This window comes from Cygnus atratus, chromosome 4, assembly GCF_013377495.2.
Source record: "Cygnus atratus isolate AKBS03 ecotype Queensland, Australia chromosome 4, CAtr_DNAZoo_HiC_assembly, whole genome shotgun sequence".
Taxonomy (NCBI): Eukaryota; Metazoa; Chordata; class Aves; order Anseriformes; family Anatidae; genus Cygnus; species Cygnus atratus.
Window position 1 is genome coordinate 59,362,978 of NC_066365.1, and position 14,395 is coordinate 59,377,372.

The window sequence follows — 14,395 nt, forward strand, 5'->3', positions numbered from 1 at the left end:
GCTACCTCAGCACCTTTTCTGTTGGCACTACACAATTTATTCTTTCCATGTCCCAAACAGTACCATCTTAAGACCCCCCTTCATAATGCTAGTAAGGAGATATTAATCTTAAAAAAGTATATTAGGAACAATTAAAATAAATTTTCAAGATGGTTTATGCTTTGTTTTTCAATGGTGTTCAGCACCTACTACTAATGTTGAACCTAGAATATATGAGAGAGCTCCTCTAAAAAGTAAAAATATGTCTATTAGAGGTGACTCTATGTTTCTTTGGCAGAGACTTTTCAGAGTTCTCACTGCCAAAGTATAGGAGCTAAATTTTCTAATTAAACATATTCTTTTAAGCTAAACTTTAAAGCTAAACAAGCAGAGACTTAGCTTTAGTCACTTTATTGATGCTTGCTAGGTGAGGAGATAAGGAGCTTATTTGTTGTGGGCTCCTTCTACAGGCAAAGTAGAAAGACATGCCCTTCCAAAGGGAAATTCATCCTGCTTGAGCGGAACTTATACCCACTGACTGTATGAGATTGCTTCTAACCACAGAGCATCGATTTAGTGGCTTTTCATTAAGTGCAGCACTTAGAATATCCTTGTGAGTAGTAGGACTTTTGATTTAATGGGGATAGCTGGTGAGAAGGGGGATTTCAGGTGGCTGCAATGGCCAGCAGATAGGTGAGATTGGATAAGAAGCTCAAATCTGGGGCTGGAGATAAGGTGCCATTAAGGCTGTGACTCTAAACTCAGATATGATGCACGGGAAATGGGACTTTAGAGTCCTGAAGCAGCAAAGGTGTGAGAAGGTTCTGAAGAGAGGAGGTGTAAAATTGAGAAAAGCATTTGGATGAGCTAGCCCTTAGTGTACATAATTCTCTGCCTTGATTTTAAGTTCTACATTTGGTAATTGGCATGAGCCCAGATTACAAGAGATAGGAAAATGAGGAGCAATGATGAATAGAAAGGGTCCCACTCACATTGGAGTGGGAGTTCTCCACAATTGTGGGGAAAGATGAGGTTTGCAGGATTGCTCCCTACTATCCTGCTTGATCCTTTTTTTTTCTTTTTTTTTTTCTTTTTTTTCTTTTTTTTCTTTTTTTTCTTTTTTTTTCTTTTTTTTTTCTTTTTTTTTTTTTTTTTTTTCTGCCTGGAATATGACAGGCTTCTTCAAAGGACACTTTTGAAACTAAGAAGATCTGTATTTTCACTGAAAAAATCAAACAGTAAATGACCTAATACCTGTTACAAAGACACCTGATTAAAGCAAATTCAACATACAGTTTAGAACAGACTAACATCAAACGGTCTGAAAGGGAACAGATGAACCAAGAAAATTGAAAATCAATGGAAATCATAAATACCTCCTGATTACATGGATTTTTCTCAGTTACTTTTCAAAAGTAGCAAGGAACATCTGATCTCTCTGCCCCTGCTCTAATTAGGTTGAGAGTTGAATGCTCCAAAAGAGGGAGGCATTGGTTGTGGTTACTCATTGCAATTCAAGAGTCTGTCGTGAAGCTGCAGATTTTTGCTTGCTCCAACTTTCCAAATAAATACTTCTTCCAACTGAATATTTCACTGCTTCTCCTCTACTCTTCATGACTGTTTCCTTTTCTTTCTACCCAATTCAGTGTATTTCCTCCAAATGGAACTGCTACACAGTTCTGCAGGTATTGATCAGGGCAATTTCTCTGATCAGTTGGAGAGCAAATGACATTACCTGTAATCTCTTCTCATCCTATGGCATTGTAAAATATGAGGTTTTGGTACATCAATTAGCTTTCAAATACCGTAGCTGCATATTAAGAAACAGCAGATAACTATTGCCATATGCTACATTTGTACCTTTATTATCATTCAATACACCCCTGGGGGCATTACGGCATTCCAAGCAGAGGTGGAATGTGAATATAGCCTTAATACAAGAGAAAGAAGTGCATAGCACTTCCATTTCTTTGCAATAAATGTACATTTTTTGAACACATCCTTACTTAATAACACTGCTGTTTGGGCTAAGATTCCTTTTAGTATTAGTAGGACAGTCATTTAAAGAGAACTCTTTATTGGCATAAAAATAAAAACTTATGATACTCTGATTTGTCCATAACTTGAATTTTTTGGATTAATCCAGGGAGTTTAGGGAGTTGCAATATACTGTGAATTACTTCCACTTCTGAAAAAGCTATTTGTCCATAGCCGGGTGTAGTACTCCTTTTTTTTCCTTAAATAAAAATGAACACTGTGCAAACACTATCTGACTCCTTTTTATTCTGTCAGCACACTCTTTACGTCTGTGCATAAACATTATTATCACAAACTCAGAGTGTTACTGCAAAAATTATCAGAGTCCTCAAAATGTACTCTCTGCAGCTTCCATTGGAATACAGCTTTAATGCATTAACGTGAAAACAAGCAAGCTTTAGGAGGAAAAAGTAGGATTTTAATTTTCACAAAATTTTAGCCAGGGTTCACTTCACTGTCATGTGTATGCACAGGGTTAATATTTTGTATTTAGTACAGTATTGTCGTCTGATATATAATTGGCCTCTCTACTATTTCCAATTGCATTCACTTAAAATATTAACCCTTGATGAAAAGACAGTCTGAGGGAGAAGGATACAGGATATGTCATCTTTTCAGAGATTTTTAAAGATTACCTTGTGAGTAGGGAACCTCTAGTTGAGCATTTGTTTGTCTGTTTGCAGGAAAAAATACAGTCATCTTTTTCATGTTTATAGGGATGACCTTTTATGTTATAATACAATGCTCTGAAGCACAGTTATTTTTAATTGCTTTATGTGCCTATTGAGAGCATTCTACATGTCACTTTGTTATACACAACACCAAGTCACATATGTTTGGCCAATGAATCTTTCGGTGCCTTGGTTGGTGTTTCTGTTAAAATCTGAACAGAAGCTGTGTTGAAATGAAACACAATGAACACATTGTGTTCTGGCTTTTGCTTGCTGTTTTGTTTTTGTTGTAGTTTCTTTTTTTTTTCTTTTTTTTTTTTTTTTTTCACTGTCACTCTAGCTGTATACCTAATGAGATGACAGAAAGAATTAAAAATGACAGATTGTTTTGGCTGCAGCTGGGTCATCTGAGATATATTTTCCTATAATACAGCTCAATAAACCTGGCTTGTGGAAAGCCCTCTGCATGTGATTCATTGCAGCAGCAAAGGTACTTGTGGAGGTTTGAAGAAGAGCTGGTGATGGGCTGGGAAGCAGGGAACGGGAACAGCTGTCAGGCGGCCGTGCTGGCAACTGCCACATGAATGCACTGGACTGACCCTCCTGAAAACATCTAATTAGAAGTTGCGTGGGTTGGTTAATGCACATGTAGTTCTGTCCAAACACCTTGTAATACTGCAGCTTGCAGTCCATAATGCTTGGGGAAGTGTGGCAGCATCCCCTGTGGATTGTCCCTCAAAGCCTGGAGGCGGTGGAGGCATAGTGGTGTCAAACAGTGGGAGTGGGGATGAGAGTTATCCTCGGAGTCTGCAGAAATAAATGTCCTAATATCCACATACTGCTTTGCTGCTATGTCTCTGGTGGAACAATAAAGTGTATCAGAAGAGATTCCTCAGGACAGAATGGCTAACTACAGGTGTTAGACTGATAGCCAGCATAATTAAGAAAAAAGATCTGTCATTTCACAGACTGTGCAGAATAAATTCCAGATATCTGTGTGTAATCTTTCAAAGTGCCTTTATCTCCAGAGCCAGTGAGGGTGACCACAGAATACCCTGAACCCAATTATGTACTTTCCGATTATCATATTTTTATTTCTCAAGACACGGGGCTAATAGGAAAGATCAAAAAATGTTTGAACCAGAGTAATTTCAAATGTCAAGAACTAGTTATTCTTACAATGAGCTCCCAGGTCTTGACAATGTAAGCTGTTCTCTGTTTGCTTTGATTCCTCTTGGGGAGTAGAAATGAAGGACTAGGGGATTTAAAGTGACTTTGTACTGTGGAATCAACATATGCTTTTGAGACCTGCCTTTGACACTGGCTTGGAGGTGGTTTGCTTCTTTTTTTCTTTTTCCATTTCTTTTTTCTTTTCTTTTTCTTTTTTCTTTTCTTTTCTTTTTTTCTTTTCTTTTCTTTTCTTTTCTTTTCTTTTCTTTTCTTTTCTTTTCTTTTTTGTTTTCTCTGCTTTTCTCTTCTTTTCTCTCTTTTTCTTTCTTTTCTCTCTCTCTTTTTTTTTTTCCCCAGAGAGGAGGCTGCATACGAATTGCAGCCTATTACCATTAGTAAGTTGATATTCAGTTCTTCGGATCAGAAGAGTTTAATCAGGTAAGTGTCTGCAGGAAGGAAGAAACCAAAAGACAAAATCCACATAAGAAATTTTCTTTAGGGGGAAAACTAATTTTGCAAACTATATGAGCAATAAAAAGTGGAGGGCAAACAGGTGGATTCCTCTGCCACATGAAATAAAACACAAATTTTTCTGATCCAATTGTTTACTTGAAAAAGGTTTCAGAGGGTACCTGATTTTGCTCTCTTCACATTTCTTCTGGTTAAAGGAGCAATACACGTATAGATATTGATGAAAAAAATGTGGTTCCCCACAGACACCTTTCTGCACGTATGATATCCTAGAAGGGAGGAAACAGCTTGAGCCTGAAGGTCTCTAGTTTTTGACTATAAGGCATAAAGACTGCTGTTGTGTTCTGCTTTTTAGAGATGCTGAGCAGCCATAAATACGGATGAAGTCAGGGGAGCCATACATACCTATGCTACTTTTTCAGATGCGAGAGGTGGTTTAGTTCTTCCTTCTCCAACTGGCTCACCAAGGGAAGAACCGGGAAGGCATCGAGTGCTCCAGCCTCCCAACCAGGAGCCAAATACTGCAGGTGTCAGCAAGAGGAAGGAGCTAATTAAAAGTAAAAACTCTGTAATGAGAAAGGTAGCCTTGCTCCCATTAGGACCTGGGTGAAAAAGAAAGCGAGAATAATTTTATTTGGATCTTATCCCTAGGCTGACAATTGCACTTGCCAGTTATTTGGGTTTCGGACAAAATTACCAGTTCTGAAAAGTAAAAAAAGAAGATGGAAAAATACTGCAAGTAATCATGCAAAGTAGAATTCTGAGGGTAGCTTCAAGAGAACAAAACAAAACTGTTTTCACTGAGATCAATCATGTTAGTTTTCTGTCTTCTTTTTCTTTTCTTTTTTTTTTTTTTTAGTTCTAATTATCAGTGCCAAGCAGAAATCACAGATTAGACAGTATTGAAGCTATTTTTAAGTTTAGCTTATTGAAACCTGTTCTTTCCAATGAAACTGCTCAGAACAAACTTAGCTTTTAGATTCTCTGACATATTGCTCATAGTATCCTGAAAGGAAAGGAGCAGATGCGGATAATTCCTCCTGAAACTAAGATCATTGCAAGGAGTTCAGAGACTCACATGCACACATTAAATCAGTCAAGCATTTGAAGGTGGGGTGGAGGGGATCTTTTTCTTGATTATGCAAAAAAATTGCTATTCGGGTTTTTCCCCAAAACTCTTTGGATTTGGAAGTCCTTTTCTTGTTGCAAGGGGATGACAGGCTAAAGGCTTTTTCTGCTCTAATGTCATTTGAAAATGTGTGGCATTTATATTAAGCTTTCAGCAACAAAGGTATATACTGCATCAGGATGAGGAGGGATTTTGGACCATACCTTCTGGCAGGGTGGCATCCCAGGTGAGATTTTTGATGATAACCAACCATGCTTTGTCAAGTAGTATGTGTGGGAGGGAGGAGTGGAAGGATCAGAAAGGACTTATTATTTGAGGGTTATTTACTTTAATCTCAATCTAGCCTACTCTAAATTTCATAAGAATGGCCTGGGAATGAAAAGAAGTCAGAAGGGAAGAAGAAGAAGGCATGCAGAGAGAAACATGTGCCGAGACATATTGGGGAAGAGCAGAAAATACAAGGATGGCAACTAGACCTGATCCAAAGCAGAAAGCAAGCATAGCAAGTTGTAAATAAATAAATAAATGAATATACAAGGAGAGCAGATACAAAATTTATGGTAATTCATTTTTATTTATATGCTTCTATGCACACCTATGTGTATATATATGTTTAATCTCTTCACCTTCATAGAATGACTTACTTTACCTAAAAAATGCAAATATGCACCTTTAAGAAGCTACAGTAAAGTAAATGCTGTTTCAGCATTTAGAACTGAACTTTTCACCTGTAGTTTTACTCCAAGAAACTAAGTCTTTGTCTCTCACTATTAGTAATTATGATGGACAAATAAAAGTGTATCCATAGAATGAACCAGTATATATTAAAGACCTATTGACATGGATCATATATGAAGACCTATACAGCATTATAGGCGTTTCAGGCAGTTCTGCTCAGGAAAAGTTACAGACCAGCTCTGTGGGCTGAATGCCCATTCCCAGCTGCAGCGCATGATATTTGTTTGCTTACAGGGTGTATATTCTCTCTCTCTCTCTCTCCTCTGCAGTTTGTTAGGAGACAAGCTGGTTCATGTGACCCAACCTCATTCCTTGTAAACCTGTAATTGACAGTATGTGGGAACGACAGGACGACTCAAATGCTTATGTAGACTTCCTAAAACCATAGAATCATAGAATCATAGAATATCCTGAGTTGGAAGGGACCCATAAGGATCATCAAGTTCAACTCCTAGCACCGCACAGGTCTGCCCAAAAGTTTAGACCATGTGACTAAGTGCACAGTCCAATCGCTTCTTAAATTCAGACAGGCTTGGTGCAGTGACTACTTCACTGGGGAGCCTGTTCCAGTGTGCGACCACCCTCTCAGTGAAGAACCTCTTCCTGATGTCCAGCCTAAACTTCCCCCGCATCAGCTTCACACCGTTCCCACGGGTCCTGTCACTGGTCATAACAGAGAATAGGTCATCTGCCTCTCCAATCCCTCTCGCGAGGAAGTTGTAGACTGCGATGAGGTCCCCCCTCAGCATCCTCTTCTCCAGGCTGAACAGGCCCAGTGACCTCAGCCGCTACTCATACGTCTTACCCTCTAGGCCCTTCACCATCTTCGTCGCCCTCCTCTGGACTCTCTCCAACAGTTTAATGTCCTTTTTGTACTGTGGTGCCCAGAACTGCACACAGTACTCGAGGTGAAGCTGGACCAGTGCAGAGTAGAGCGGGACAATCACCTCCCTCGACCGGTTAGCAATGCCGTGCTTGATGCACCCCAGGATACGGTTGGCCCTCCTGGCTGCCAGGGCACACTGCTGGCTCATATAAAAGAAGTTACACAAACATCCTTTCCATGATGCAGCTTGTATAGCTGTCAGTAAACCCCAAATCTGATGTTTTTGTACAAAGCTATTTTATGTGTCAATCAGGCCATATCTTAAAACTTATTCAAGATCTACATTCTGCTTGTATAGCCAACTAAGACTCCAAAAGGTTTGTGCATTATTAAAGAGATAGTGGAAGTGCTCTAGAATCAGCTTTTATCTAAATAAAGGTGAAGATGTTTATCTGTACCCTTTGTATTCAATGTTGTCTAGGGTGCACAGTGCTTCCTGTTGATATGTATGTTATTGATTTGCTGACTAATCTTTTTATCTGATCAGTATTGATTGTTACTCTCAGTCTATAACCTTTAGACATAGTGATATTGAGGCTAAATAAAACACAGATGCAAAAAAATTAACAAGTTCCAATACTGGTATTTCCTTTCCAGCAAACAGTTTAAGCAAATAACATATTTGACAACTAGAAGCAGTATTTTTAGAGAAAAATATAAATAGAAGATGAATATACAATCTTTAGTTCCTTAATATAAATTACTCAAGAAGAAATACTAAGTTGCCTTGGGGAAATCAACAGCTTCTTCAATTGGATTGCTTCTGTCACTGCATGGACACAGTCTTGTTTGATGTCCTCCTACCATTTGTCTTGTATGGAGTCTTTTATCTAAATCCAAAGGAATGCAGTCATCACTGCTGCAATTCAATAATGGCTCCACAGGAGCTGTCATCCGCAGTTTGCTATTCATCTTGTAAAGCCTTTGAGTTTTCAAAGTACCCACTAAGGTTGGTATTTCAATGCTGTGGACAGATCACTTAAGGTTCTTTTGTATTTTCAAAACAGGTCTAAATTGAGGATGAGCAGATATTGAAATGCCCAACTCATTGTACTTGGGTGAAAAAGGATACCATGGAAGTGTCAAAAGGTAATTATATGATCAGACCCACCAGCCAGTGGAAAATGTGTGACTATGTGGGTTTGAAATCACACTTTGACTCAATACTGGCATTTCCTGTGGGGAATGACCCCCTTGAAACAAAGGAAAAAAAGACAAAAGGACGGGAAAAAACTGGAATTAGCCACTAGCAGCCCCAGGAAGTGAAAAAATATTATGTGATAACAATGTGAAGTCTAAAGCACAGAGAGAACTTATTTCTACTCACGTAGAAGATACTCTTTATTCCATTTGATACAGATTTAGAAAGCAGGGGTCATTTTGGACTTGGAGGTTAGTGGCAATCCTGGAGGAACTCACATTTATTATCAGTTTAAGACCCTGGATATAGGCAGCTGTTTAACAAACTGCTGAGAATTAAAACAAGCTGCTGAGACCCTCCTCTCCTCTCCTCTCCTCTCCTCTCCTCTCCTCTCCTCTCCTCTCCTCTCCTCTCCTCTCCTCTCCTCTCCTCTCCTCTCCTCTCCTCTCCTCTCCTCTCCTCTCCTCTCCTCTCCTCTCCTCTCCTCTCCCTCTCCTCTCATTTTTTCTTTTTTTTCTCTCTTTTCTCATCTTTTCTCTCTTTTCTTTCTTTTCTCTCTTTTCTCTCTTTTCTCTTGGGTAAAGAGAAGCTTGGGTAAAAAAGGAGTATTCTTACCTGAGCTCAACTTTGGCCAAGAAGCTGAATTTATATATATCCTTTCCTTATGAGAAGTACTACAGTTCTACAGTTTGTTTTGTTTGTACACAGACTGGAGTTTTAACTGAAGCCTCTGTGGGAATACTTCACATTGGTATGATGGAGTATTTGAAAAAAGAAATTTCCTCTTTCAGAACAAATGCCACTTCCAGCAACATCAAATCCCTCTTCATTGAGAAGCAAACAAAAAAATTTCACATGTGAAAATTTCCTAAATCCAACCCTAAGAATTTATGAGATTGCCTTAGATCTAGGTCTCTTTGGCACAACTCATGTATGTGCATCACTTACTTCTTGTTTTCTTAGAGTACAAACTAGTATTAAGTGGTCTGCATGGGTGCGTGGACATAAGCACCTTGTCCATACCCTCCAGTACAACAGGAGCACAGACCTGTAGGCAGCATCCTGAGCTACCGACCAGTTCCACTTACAGTGGGACATCTTACTGACAGTCCTAGCTAGTACTCCTACAGAAACCTTCAGGTTGGTGCCAGAATCCTGTACTGATCTGCATGGATGCTGGAAGACTCTGTAGATGCAGCTCAAAGTGGGAAGGATTTCTTAATAATATTGAAATACAGCCCTGTTCTGCCTCTATATTTTTGCTCTCTCCCTTTTCTGAGCTAAATTGTACCAATTTCCCTGACCAGAGCTCATTGCAGTGGCAGAGCTATGACTCACCTGGTAGTTTCTGAGATTGCCAGGCATTCCCTTCTAAATCTTTTCATCCCCTTCAGCCTATTTTTAAATGCCTGGCCTCTGTTCTTAAGTGCTGGTATTGAGCAAAATATAAATATAGTGCAACCTCCGGTTTTAACCTTGGCCTTGATCCTTCTCCTATTCTAGTTAAATGTAATAAAAAAGAAAGGTAACATGAAAATGTATATTATTTTTTTAAAGATGTTTAGAATTCTTTAAAATACATGAGTCAGCTAAGCATTTAAAAGTAAAATATAGATATAAAATTATTCAGACAGGGTGATATAATATAGAATTTAAATTGAGCATATTTTAGCAGCACTGGGAAACCTTACCCCAGAGCTAATAATGTAATAGATCTATCTCACCAACAACTTGGAAGTTGCAACAGAGTTTTATCCACAAAGGAGAGTTCTCTGGCCTACTTTATTAAATACCTTAGAGGACTTTGCCTGTAAGATTACATTTGAACAATGCGATTTATTAAAATCTCTGTTCTTATTTTTACTGCTGAAATTTTAGACATTTTCTATGGAAAAAAAGCATAAACAAATCCAACAGGATAAATAAACATCATTCAACAAATGTTTCATAAACCAAGCATACAGGGAAAACATCCCACAGTTTATTTTTCAACATCGCTTGTATACTCATGTTTATGCATCTCCCTCTTTTGCTATGGTATAACAGACAAATTGTGTTCCTGATTAAAAGTACTTTTCAAATCTGAAGCAGAGCTGGGAAAATAATGACCCAATAAAAGTCCTAATTAAAAAAATGAAGCAAATTGAAACACTGTTGTTATTTCTTTATAAATGGAAATCATTTCAACTTTCTTTAACAAATCTTAATGCACTGAGTGCAGATTACAAATCATTGCAAAAAGATGCAGACAAAGGTTGAAGCTACATCTCATAATTGGGATGGACATGCATATTTCAGTGATTTTTATTTAGCAATAGTTTACATTAACATACCAATGTTGTAGGTGCAAGTATTTAAATATATTCACTAAATAGGATTTAACACGATGTAAAAATAACAGAACTCCATATAGCAATGTTAATTAGTAGTTATTTCTTGGGTTTCTGCTTAGATTCAGTTATATATTCTAGCATTTACCTTGGAGTTTTTATTTAATTCTGTTTGATCTGAGAATTTAAGTTCATTCCATTCAGTGGGAAACTTTAGATATTCAACAATAATAATTATTTTAAAATTGGGCCATTTATGTAAGTACTGGAGTGCCAAGTTGGCATGTAAATCTAGACAGCCATTTTTGCAGAGGGGTGTAAAGAATACCACAAAAACATTTTATTTCCAGATTTATGCCCTTCCTGGGTGCTGCCTACCTGCCAATTTCAAGAAAAGTAAATTGACACCAGGAAAAGAATGTAGTAGTGTAATCCTGGAGAATGAAAGGAGGAAATTCATACCACTTATTTGGCAATGCCAAAATCCAGACACAGACAGCTAAACTGTCACAACAACAATATAACCTGTAATTCCTTTCTTGTATAAGGAGAGGTGCTAATGTGATAAAAGACTACCATGAAAAGAAATGAACAGACGAAATTTCCATGAACCTACTGTCATAGGCAACCCAATTTAGAAAAAGAGAAAAAGTTATTTGGTCTGACATTAAAAACATTCATTTACCAATAGCTGATAGAAAAGAAAACAGCAACAACAACAAACCATCTAGTAACTCAAGACATGAAGAAATGATTGAGGGTAAGGAGTGTGAGGGGGTGGGTGGGTGGGTGGTGGGTTTAGAGCATGAAGACATGAAGTCAAAAAGTGAGTGCAGCTTAAAACACTACATAAATTGTTATCCCAAAGAAAACCTGGAAAGAATAGTTGACTTGCAAATAGTTTAAAAGTGATGGATTTCCATCACTTATTAGCTGGTAAACATACCTTTTAGGAATACACAAGATCGCAATATTCAAGATTACAATATACAAAATTACAATACTCAAGACCAGTTTAGATGAGACCCTGAGCAACCTGATTTAGTGGGTGGCGTCCCTGCCTATGGGATGCCACCCACTGAGTGGGTGTCCCACATGAGTAGGATACAAATGATCAGTAACAACAACCCTCTACAGCAGTTTTTTTTTGCTGACTCCTTGTTCATGGACCCATCTTCCCTGCTACGTTGGGCTTCCTGCAAGGAGGAATATCTATCTATCAAAGCAGACGGCAGGACTCTGCCATTGCTTTCTGAAACTGCACAAACCCAACCAAAATATTCACAAAATATTATTGAGCTTCATTGTAGAGATATATTGCATTCATCTTGTTGTCTGACACTGGCCTCTGAATATCAGAGGTTAAATATTCAAAAGTCGCCTGGACATGGTCCTAGGCAGCCCAGCTTGAGCAGGGGTTGGACCAGATGGCCTTCAGAGGTTCCTTCTAGCCTCAGCCAATCTATAAGTCTGTGATTCTGTGAGAACAGACATGAAATAAAGACAACTTGACTGGGATGTTTGATCTCCTACATCTCTAAATCCTGCCAAGACATGGTAGCACAAAAATGCCTTGTTAATGAAACAGCACTTGACTCATATAAATTAACTACAAGCTGCAGGTTTTGTGATGCACAAAGCTGCAGAAGCAGAAAAGCCCAGGAGTTAAAGTTTGTCCAAGGAATACCATGGAGGCATGATATCAGAGCATTCCTCGTACATTAAGATGCCCCTGACATCACTGGTGACATTCATAGTTTGCCATTGCCCTTGTCCAAGGGTTCCATTGCATGTACTGCTGTGCACATACAGCGTGACACCCCGGATTTATCATCTCATACAGTACACACACAGGCTCTCAGTCCCAGACGTAATATTTACACAACAGATTGGATTAGCACATTTGCCGGGAGCTTGCTATGAATACCCCTTCAGATAATTTTTGTGGAAAAACTTTTGTTTGCTGATTAGCTCAATGCTAGCCTTCAGTCCGATATTTTCAGGTCAGGTTATTCAGAGTGAAAAGAAGGAAAGGGGAAATCTGTATACTTGTATGAGAAGTCTGCATGGTGGAATATTCCCTTCTCTCTGAACTGGCAAGGCTGGTGCCAGCTCCCCGGCAGAAGCTGCACAGCTGTGCTAGCACAGTGCTGAGCTTGGGACTAAGGGTCCTGCTGAGGATGTTGTAAGGTGATGAATGCAGGCCTGATCCTTCTGGATTTAAACCACAACTTTTTCAATAATCCAAGCCAAAGTGGAAAGTGAAAATGATAGACCTGCCCTTCAGCTGTGTCGTAAATTTTATACATGACTGAACTTGGACTGTTCCTTGCAGTTCCTTGTATTTCTTGCCAGCATTGTTTCTTGGTTCTTACAGGTTTGCTTCTAGTCTCAGGCCTCATATTTAATTATTTGAAATTATAATTAGAATGTAAGATCCTTATCTTCCTGTGTGTTCATGAAGCCAGGAACACCTCCGATCACAGCAAAATCCTACAAAAGGATAATTATGCTTTTAAGGAGATGGATAAAGGAAAAAAACTACTCCCAGGATGAAACCTTGCGCAGTCTTGAGCAAATGATAAATTGGGGGTTAATATCAGGGGAAATAATGTCAGATTTTAACAAGACTGATTAAGCACAAAGAGTTTAATCCAGGAAAAATAAGTGGATAAAAAAAATCCTGTGTTTAGACAACAGTCCTGGTTTGTTGCCACGGTGAAATTCACCTGTGTGCAGAGGGTCCTGCCCAACGCCTCTACAAATCCCTTATTTTAAAAGGTTCAGAAAGATTCAGGCTGTACCCAGCCTTTATGTTGTCCTTACACACATGTATAGATTTCATCTCTATGAGAAAACTATGGAGGCTTGCAGCTGGCTTTGGTGGCAGTAGAACCGTGACATTTTAAAACTCCCCCCCCCCCCTTTTTTTTTTTTTTTTCCTGCACAACTGTCTCTGCAAAATGTAGCAATTGGTTCAAACCATGTTACTTTTTCTCTCTTCATGCAGATTTTGCAGGGAAACCATACTGAGAATCATCTTGCCAGCACGCAGAAAATTAAAAAATACTTGAGGTGCTTCCTGAGAATTTATTTAAGTTATCAGGCAGCTTTAGGTTATTTGATCAACTACACCTGAATCTTGTCTTGATGTGAAATTTGAACAAATATTTTTGTCAGCAGAGAAGAATGCCTTCACTAATAAAAGGCATGTTTGTTGCATGCTTGTGACTCCTTTCCTATGTGCTCCAATTTTTTGTGTCACATCCACACAGCCGGAAGATCTGGATATCCTTTCTTCAGATTTTCAGCTTGCTGCATTGTGTAAAATAATGCCATGCCAAGATTATTTGTACTGAAGATATGGTATGATGAAAGCTGGTTCTGCAAAAAGATTTCTTAGGAAATGGCACTCTCCAAACTTTAACAGATCTTTAGAACAGCCTGTGTCAAACAGAGCATGCAGGGCTTTTGTCCCCCCTCCCATAATGCGGCTAATGTTAACTGCCTGAGCGTTAATTTTAGTTTCTTTTCTTCTCTTTCATCAACTGAATGTCAAGATGATGTCTATATTTTATGCACATAACGCAAATGGGGAAAGTTTCTCTGTGGATACCTTTTCTGCTTTTTAATAAATTCGTTCTTTTGCCTAAAGAGAATTAGAAGCTGGCTTTTGACCTCCATTAATTTTTTTAATTTAATAGTTCTCTGCATGCATTAATAAATATTATTAACCACACTTTGTACTGCAGCATTTCCATTTCCTGTTCCTCCAGTGCTTTCTTAGCTGCTGAAGCAGGTACCCAGCTGAAGAGCAGATTAGGAAAAGCAAAGGGAATAAGT

At 38.6% G+C, this 14,395-nt stretch overlaps 1 long non-coding RNA gene across 2 annotated transcripts in view; it reads right to left on the bottom strand.

The window, feature by feature from the left end:
• Positions 1 to 4,159: 4,159 nt before the first annotated feature.
• The window catches only part of LOC118250881 (uncharacterized), a 37,571-nt gene continuing 27,335 nt past the window's right edge, over positions 4,160 to 14,395 (bottom strand). For both annotated transcript variants that reach the window (XR_004779605.2, XR_007708237.1), the window contains 3 exons: positions 4,734 to 4,930; positions 4,490 to 4,597; positions 4,160 to 4,303 (listed from right to left, as the gene is read on the bottom strand). This is a non-coding gene — a long non-coding RNA (uncharacterized LOC118250881). The remainder of the gene's footprint in view (positions 4,304 to 4,489; positions 4,598 to 4,733; positions 4,931 to 14,395) is intronic.